Source organism: Leopardus geoffroyi, chromosome X, assembly GCF_018350155.1.
Source record: "Leopardus geoffroyi isolate Oge1 chromosome X, O.geoffroyi_Oge1_pat1.0, whole genome shotgun sequence".
Taxonomy (NCBI): domain Eukaryota; kingdom Metazoa; phylum Chordata; class Mammalia; order Carnivora; family Felidae; genus Leopardus; species Leopardus geoffroyi.
Genome location: NC_059343.1, coordinates 109544475 through 109551290, shown reverse-complemented (window position 1 = coordinate 109551290; position 6816 = coordinate 109544475).

Here is a 6816-nt window from a genome sequence, read left to right as displayed (position 1 = left end):
GTGGGCCTTGGACCCATGAACCATGAGATCGTGACCTGAGCTGACGTTAGACACTCAACTGACTGAGCTACCAAGGCACCCCATAACTATTTTTTTGAATTTAATTCTATTTGAGAGAGAGAGAGAGAGAAAGAGAGCGAAAGTGAGCAGGGAAGAGAGGCAGAGGAAGAGAGAGAGAATCTTAAGCAGGCTCCAAGCCTGATGTGAGGCTCCATCCCTGGGATCACAACCTGAGCTGAGATCAAAGGTCGGATGCTCAACCGACTGAACCACGCAGGCTTCCTGAAATATAACTTTTTAAAATAAATAATTCAACTTATTTCTACTTTGGCAGAGGGGCAGAAATATAATTTTAGTCACTTTGTTCCCCCCCCCCCTTTTTTTTTTTTGCAAGATTGCATCTATGTTTGGAGGACGGGTTTGAATGCACTGGGTAGGAAACTAGTCTCAGTAATTTTCTGGTCCTTGGATATTTGTCAGTCAGATTTTTGCCAAGTAAACCTCATCACTGCCAGACCTCTCCATATCTGGCAACGCTTCATACTACTTTCTCTCCCGTGTATATGCACTTAATTGTGATAGTAAGAATACAATAATTATACTGAGGTAAATAGCTCACGAGAAATAGTGATACTATTTGTAAATATATTCTTCTGTATTATCTTGAAAAAAATGAATTTGAAGTTAAGTGTCTTAAGCTAGAAGAATATGATCCTCAACAATAAGCTGATGCAAATGAAATCTTGAAAATGTCCATGTATTTTTAAAATTCTAAATTGTGGCAAAAACACATAACCTACAATTCACTATCTTAGCCATTTTAAAGTGTACAGCTCAGTATGTTTAAGTATGTTCCCATTGTTGTGCAACAGATTTCCAGAACTCTCTTCATCTTGTCAAACTGAAACTCCATACCCATTAAATAACAACTCTCTGTTTCCCCCACCCCCTAGGCACTAGTAATCATTCTTCTACTTTCTGTGTCTATGGATTTGACTACTCTTTATACCTCGTATAAGTGGAATCAAACAATATTTGTCTTTTCATGACTGCACTATTGAACTTAGCATAACATTCTCAAGGCTCATCCATGCTGTAGCATGTGAAAGAGTTTTCTTCCTTTTTAAGGCTGAACAATATTCCATTGTTTGTATATACTGCATTTTATTTATCCATTTATCTGTTGCTGAACATTTGGGTTGTTTTCACCTCTTGGCTATTATAAATAATCCCTCTATGAGCATGGAGGTGCAAATATTTCTTCAAGACCTGTCTTTCAATTCTTTTGGGTATATACTCAGAAGTGGGATTAGTGGATCATATGGTTTAAATTTTTCAAAGAAGCGCCATAGAGTTCTTCACAGCAGCTGTGCCAATTTATATCCCCACCAATGGTGCACAAGAGTCCCAATTTCTCCACATTTTTGCAAGCATTTGTTATAATAATAGTAATAATTATTATTATTAATAGTAGTCATCCTCATGGGTATAAGGTGCTCTTGCTATTACTGTTTCCCCTTCCCAGTGCATGGGAATAAACCTCAATTGCAGAAGCTGTTATGGGAAACAGTTGTGGTTAAGCCTTCAGCTATATACTTACATTATCTGCATCCTAGTAAACTTGACAGAGTTAGCCACGTGGTTCACATCCCTCCACATTTCCCCAATGTCAAAGACACACCAGCGGAATAGCAACCCAGGCACTAGCATTGCCTTCTTAATCTGGGTTCTCATTTATGCTCATGACTGGGATGAGCAAGATTTGAGTACACAATGGGGATTTCACATTCAATTTTACATACATTTAACAGGGTCCTCTAAAGCAATGTGCAAGTATTTATAATATTTGCTACATTCCTACTGTGAAAAATGCAACATCTGAAATACATAAAGTGTTTAGTGAATGTTTATTTATCAGCGTAGGTAGAAGAGAGGGAGAAATGATAGGGAAAGAATTAAGGAGAATGAGAGAGACAGGGAGGAATATTGGAAGAATAAAATAAGGGAAAAGAGGAAGGAAGAAATGGAGGGAGAGAAAGTGGGAGGAAGGAAAGAAGGAAGGAAAGAAAGTCTATTGTGGGGTGCCTGGGTGGCTCAGTCAGTTAAGTGTCCGACTTTGGCTCAGGTCATGATCTCGTGGTTCATAAGTTCGAGCCCTGTGTCGGGCTCTGCACTGACACCTCAGAGCCTGCTTCAGATTCTGTCTTCCTTTCTCTCTCTGCCCCTCCCCTGCTCATGCATTTTCTCTCTCTCAAAAATAAATAAACATTAAAAAAGAAAAATAAGTCTATTGGTCATAATTTTCAGATATGGAGTCTGGTTAAAATTTTTTAAAAGATGTTACACAGGTGACTTTGAAGCACAGTCAGTTAAGAATAATTGATACATTCTAAGAACATAAGTCCTGGAAAGGGCAGGTCCATGAGAGGTACCAACAATTAAGTAATGGGGAGAGAAAGAGACTCCAGTAAAGAGAAGGAAAAGCAGTAGATAAGGAGATAAGAGTAAACCATGAGACTGTGATGTAATGGAGCCCATGGAAAAGAAAACTTCTGGAAAGTCATATTCAGCATTATCTAAGGTGGTGAGAAGTCAAACAAGTTTAGACTGAGGCATGCTCAGTCACAATGGCAAAATGGAAGACATTTCTGAAGTTTTCCAGAGCTATCATTGAGGAAGTATGGGTGTTTAAGTTGTAGATTCGGAGTAAATGGGAATTAAGTAATTTTAGCAAGTGTAGACTTCTTATTGAAGAAGCTAGTAGAGAGTGAGAGGTTGAAATTCTAGGAAATAAGGTAATTAATGAATGGAAATCCTGGAAGAAAAAGATGGTGGTGTGACCAAGAAGATACTGTGCAGAACCGGGTGTTGCAGGTGCCTGTGGTTATACTTAAATAGGTGGAAGGTGGAAGAGAGTTGAAGCGATTTATATTTAATCGTTTTAATGGTATTAATGATATAATGTTCATAGTTATTGGGTGAGAACATGGGAGGTAGAAATTTGGTTGGGGAACTTGAGAGAAGTCACAAACATTTAGAATATTGGTTACTAGAATGCTAGAATGGAATGGAAAATGACCGAAAACAATTCAAAAGAGAGGATCAGTGAGGCCCAGCTGAGTTTGTGGGCCCTGAATCAGAATCAGGTTTTTCTCCAGCAGCGGCCAGAAACTCAGACACAGGAAAAGAGAAATGTGGATATGCGACTAACACTGGGGTTTGACTTTGCAAAGGAGGTGTCTTGTAGCCTGGTGGAGCAGAAAAGCAGTTGCAGGTATCAGCGAGTATAGTGCAGGCAAACAACTGCAGGCTCCTGTATTAGGAAGGAAGGGCTGGCAAACGGGGAAAATGGAGGGTGGTCAGGGGACTGCAGGGGTCTAAGGTGGTGAAAGAGTGGTGTGCTAGGACATCAATGAATGTTGACAAGGTCTAAGGCATGACTGTGAATATGGGTGACTCAAGTGATAGTCAACTACTGAGAAGCCCTACAGTTAATATGGAGGGATGGAGAGAGCTTTGAATGAATTGTACAAATAGCAGAACTTAGAACATGGAGAAGCTTGGACACCAAGGTCATTGATTAATGTGGTCAGTAAGTAACGTGTAGTGAAACTGTAAAAGTTGAGAAGGGATAACATGGTGTTATAACTCTCCTAGGCAGGAAAGTTTTACATAATAGTAAAGGAAGAGTAGCTATGATGTAGCTGTGGTGAATTAGAGGTCAGCCTCACTTATAGGCTCCTGTCACATAGGGCAGAGGAGGTCAAACTTTCTATGAGTTCTGGTGACAGAAAGTCTTAGTTCAAAACTTCACTCGGCTACCGTTTCTTGTGCACGTCACATCGCCTCTCTAATATTCTATGTCTAATTTGCAAAATTGATAACGATTACAGCATTTACCTCATACAGTTTTTGTGAGGATTAAATTAACCAGTTCGGGTACAGAACTTAACATAATGTCTGGTATGTGTGTACTTAATGGATGTAAGATAATGTTATCTAAACACAATGTTATCTAAATTTAAGATTTCTGAAGACAAGGAGTTTTGTATCTGTTCTTTTCTACCTCACAAGCCTCTCCCCCACCTCAGCCCCAGCCCAATTATCCCACAGTCTGCCTCATTACAGTTAAATAGCAACTCCATTATTCTAATTGCTCAAGCCCCAAACAACCATCTTTGACTCTTTCTTTCAAACTATACCTTCAATCTTTCAGCTTTGTCTTCCAAGTGCATCCTTAACCCAATTTCTGCCACCAGTTCAGATGTAGAAAGGTTCAGGAAACTGTCACTCTTATTAAAAACCAAAACAAGCTGAGTAAAGTACACAGTCATGGCTTTAAAAAAATGTATCGTTGGGCTGAAGACACAAAGTAATCCAACGAACTAAATTGCAGAAAATGAAAAGCCCTTTACAGAAGGAAGATGCTTATTGCCGTGCGTGTCTTTGGCGAAACTGCAGGAGAAGAAGGAATTTACCATAGACAGTGTAGGGAGAAACAAGGTAAAAATACCAGTTTTTAACAGCTCCTGTGAAAGGATACTGTCTGAGAGGCAGGGAGGGCCAGAGACTTAATCCATATCTAGGGAGTGTGGATGTATTGGATATTTATCATTTTTCTCTCCGGATTCATTTTCGACTCTTCTCCACCCAGGTCTCCTTCTAGACCCAGGAATGATGGCCTCTATTGCTTACAATGAAGTACTTCCTTACCATTTGTTTTTTGGTTGGGTTTGGCCAAAGGGAGACACAGGCAGGATATTGGAAGGTGGGGGAGAAATCGAAGTCAGAGTATTTGTTCCTCTGGCTCCTTCCTTGAGGAGTCACTATTGTTGGCTTCGAGTGGCCTACTGAAGGCCACAGCTCCTGTAAAATTATCTGAATATATGGCTACCCTCTCTGGGTTCCAGTTATCACCCGTTTACATCTTCAGGCCTAGGCATGGTAAACTCTTCCCTCTTGTCAGTAATGGAATACTGCACTAAATCTGGTACATTTCACTAAATCTTGCCCACACTTTTACTAATGGTCACTCTATTAAATTATTCTCAAATTATCCAGTGTGTGATATCTGTTTCCCTCAACGATCCTGAGACAATAAGACATCTAAGGTCAAGAGTAGTCTTGAGCAGTGTATCCATTATGACAAAGTGGAACATAGCCCTAGGCTGAAGGAAAATACAGTTCAGGGAAACTGCCACCTAGGGGCCCTTCGAGATCCTAATTGGGTAAACTAAGTCTTTTGGTTCTTTGCTCTTCATGTTTGTAGATCACACATTTCCATAACTTGAACGTACTGTGCTAGACGCAGGCCACCCATCTCTGTACATCATTTGAGTATTTTGAAATTTAGTTCCTACAAGCAATGGCTGTTCCCCCCACCCCCCGCCCCAGCTTTATTAAGATATAATTGACATAGAACATTGTGTAAGGTCAAGGTGTACAATGTGATGATTTGATACATGTATATATTGTAAAATGATTACCATAATAAAGGTTAGTTAACACACCCATCACCTCACATAGTTACTTTTTCTTTTCTTTTCTTTTTTTTTACATAGTTACTTTTTCTTTTTTGTGGTGAGACGTTGTAAGATCTACTCTTTTAGCAACTTTGAACTATACAATACCATATTGTTAACTATAGTCACCATGTCATACATTATAACTCCAATGTTTATTTGTTTTATAACTGGAAATGTATACCTGTTGACCATCTCCACTCATTTCTCCAACCCTCCCACTCCTGCTCCTGGTAACCACCAATCTACTCTGTTTTTATAAGTTTTTTTTTTTTTTTTTAAGATTCCACGTATAAGTGAGATCATACAGTGTTTGTCTCTCCCTGTCTGACTTATTTCACTTAGCATAAGACCCTCAAGTTTCACCTATGTTGTCACAAATGGCAGGATTTCCTTCTGTATTATGGCTGAATATTCCATTCTTATGTACACACATTTTCTTTATCTGTTCATCTGTTGATGGACACTGAGGTTGTTTCTGTGTCTTAGGTATTGTAAATAATGCTGCAATAAACATGGAAATGCAGATATCTGTTCAAGATAGTAATTTCATCTCCTTTAAATAAATACCTAGAAGTGGGATTGCTGTATGACATGGTAATTCTGTTTTTAATTTGTTTTTTAAAGTTTATATATTTATTTATTTTGATGGGGGAGAGGGGTAGAATGAGGGAGGGAATCCCAAGCAGGCTCTGCACTGACAGTGGAGAGCCCCCAGTGGGGAGCTTGATCTCACGAACCATGACACCATTACCTGAGCCAAAATCAAGAGTTGGACGCTTAACCTTCGAAGCCACCTAGGCGCCCCTCTGTTTTTAGTTTCTTGAGGAACCCCCATACTGTTTTCCATAGTGGCTACAATAATTTATATTCCTATGAACAGTGTACATGTGATCCCTTTCATCCACATTATTTAAAAAGTTCTCAAAAGTTTATTTTGAGAAAGAGAGGTGGGGATGGGAGAAGAGGGAGGAAGAGAAGATTCCAAGCAGCCTCTCCGTTGTCAGCGCAGAGCCTAATGTGGAGGCTCTATCTCACGAACTGAGATCATGACCTGAGCCAAGATCAAAAGTCAGATGCTTAATTGACTGAACCACCCAGGCGCCCCTTTGTCTACATTTTTGCCAGCACTTTTCTCTTGTCTTTTTGATAATAGCTATCCCAACACGTGTGAGGTGATACTTCATTGTGGATTTGATTTGCATTACCCTAATGATCAGTGATGTTGAACACATTTTCATGTACCTGTTGGCCATTTGTACATCTTTTTTGGAAAAATATCTATTCAGGTCCT